This window comes from Humulus lupulus, chromosome 3 (assembly GCF_963169125.1).
Source record: "Humulus lupulus chromosome 3, drHumLupu1.1, whole genome shotgun sequence".
NCBI classification, from domain to species: domain Eukaryota; kingdom Viridiplantae; phylum Streptophyta; class Magnoliopsida; order Rosales; family Cannabaceae; genus Humulus; species Humulus lupulus.
Genome location: NC_084795.1, coordinates 185,934,624 through 185,936,901, shown reverse-complemented (window position 1 = coordinate 185,936,901; position 2,278 = coordinate 185,934,624). Strand labels below are relative to the sequence as shown.

General features: G+C 38.0%; 1 non-coding gene across 1 annotated transcript; it reads right to left on the bottom strand.

Moving 5' to 3' along the window:
- Positions 1-539: 539 nt before the first annotated feature.
- On the bottom strand, positions 540-646 carry LOC133827832 (small nucleolar RNA R71). The gene has a single exon (XR_009890483.1). It is a non-coding gene; the product is annotated as a small nucleolar RNA R71 (small nucleolar RNA).
- Positions 647-2,278: the final 1,632 nt, after the last annotated feature.

Sequence of the window (2,278 nt, the reverse complement as noted above, 5' to 3'; positions counted from 1 at the left end):
ATCGTTGGTATATGTGAGGAAGTAGACAAAAGGAAATCATACCAATAGATTTTGAAATTGAGAGAACGTGCAGAAAGATTCGAAAGATATAGAAAAGCTTGGATTTCAACATGGCTGAGAACGCAAATAACGTTGTAAACAATGCAAATATGGGTAATGCAGCTGAAGTCGATCCGCCATTAAGAAACTATGTACTCCCAAATGCTACGGGGATACACTCAAGCATTCTTCCTCCAACTGTTGAGGCAAATAATTTTGAGATAAAACCCTCAATTATGCAGATGGTGCAAAACTGTGTACAATTTGGGGGGTTACCAAATAAGGATCCAAATCTACATATCACAAACTTTTTGGAGTTATGTGCGACATTTAAAATGAATGGGGTGAGTAACGATGTTGTACGATTGAGACTATTTCCATTTTCACTAAGGGAGAAAGCTAAGAGTTGGTTGAATTCTTTACAAGAAAATTCTATATTTACTTGAGAAGATTTGGCACTGAAGTTTCTTGGTAAATATTCTCCTCCTGCCATGTCACCCACAATAAGAGGAGAGATTAACAACTTCCATCAGCTGGATGGGGAGACTTTGTATGATGCATGGGAACGATTTAAGAAATTGCAAAGGAAATGCCCACATCATGGAATAGAGAAGTGGTTGCTAGTTCATACTCTTTATAATGGTTTGGGGGGCAATACAAGGACAATTATAGATGTAGCATCAGAAGGAGCGTTTATGAGAAAAAGTGCTAATGAAGCATATGAATTATTGGAATAGATGGCTATGAATAACTATAATTGGCCTACTGAGCGTGAGAATAAGAAAGTAGCAGGAGTCTTAGAAGTTGATCCAATTGCGCTATTGACTGCTTAAGTGGTATCTCTAACAAAGCAATTGCAGCAAACTAATCTCGTCGCACAAGCAATGCAAGTACAGAATGTCGTGAGTTGTGAGATTTGTGGAGGACCACATTCTATGAACAATGCTCGAGCGCAGCTAGTTGCTCAACAGATGTGAACAATATTCCCTTGAACAAGCACAGGTTATTGGTAAATTTTCAAGACCTGCACCCAACAATTACTCAAATTCCTATATGCCTACTTGGAAAAATCACCCTAATCTGTCTAGGAAAATTAATCAAGGGTTACAACCACAATATTCGCAGTACCCACCTCAACAACCCCCTCATCAACCAACTTATGGATTACATTCGAGACCATATTATGATTAAAACCCACGCCCTTCTCATCCACCACCACATCCTCAAATGAACCCACCAACAATTCAACTAGATCAATAAAATCAATTCATGACAGAGACAAGGTCTTCATTCAGAAGTTTGGAGACACAAATAGGTTAATTGGCTCAAATGTTTTCTAGTAGACAGCAAGGGAATTATGCTAGTTCCACAGAGGTAAATCCTAAAGAACAATGTCAGGCAGTCACTTTGAGGAGTAGGACTAAGTATGATGGACCTACAGTGGATGACAAGGGGAAGAATACAAAGGATCAACATGTTACTAGTCCAGAACAAGAGGAAGTTACTAAAGATCGTCCAAAGACAGAAAAGCCAAAATACACCGAGCCAACACAAAGGATTCCATATCCTCAATGGTCCGAAAAGCTAGTCTTGACAAATAATTCTCCAAATTTTTGGATATTTTTCGAAAACTACACATTAATATCCCGTTTGCTAAGGCACTTGAACAAATACCAAGTTATGTGAAGTTTATAAAAGAAATTTTGTCGAAGAAAAGCAAGCTAGAAGATTATAAGACAGTAGCACTTACTGAGGAGTGAAACACGATACTTCAAAAGAAGTTACCTCCAAAGATTAAAGATCCTAGTAGTTTCAATATCCCATGTTCTATAGGTGGTTCAGTTGAAACAAAGGCTTTATGTGATTTAGGGGTCAACGTGAATCTAATGCCTCTATCAATCTTTCGAAGGTTGAATTTGGGAGATGCTTAGTCAACTACTATGTCTTTGCAGATAGCAGATAGATCAGTCAGTCATCCTCGTGGAGTGATTGAGGACTTTTGGTAAAAGTGGGTAAATTCATCTTTCCTACGGACTTTATTATTCCTGATATGGAGGAAGATGAAAACATTCCAATAATACTTGGAAGGCCATTCTTGGCTACTAGTAGGGCATTAATTGATGTACAAAAGGGTGAATTAAATCTACGAGTGCAAAAAGAGGAAGTGATATTTAATGTTTTTGCAGCAACAGAAATTCCAACGTGTTGTAGAGTTGAAGTAGTAAACCAAGGAGAGAAC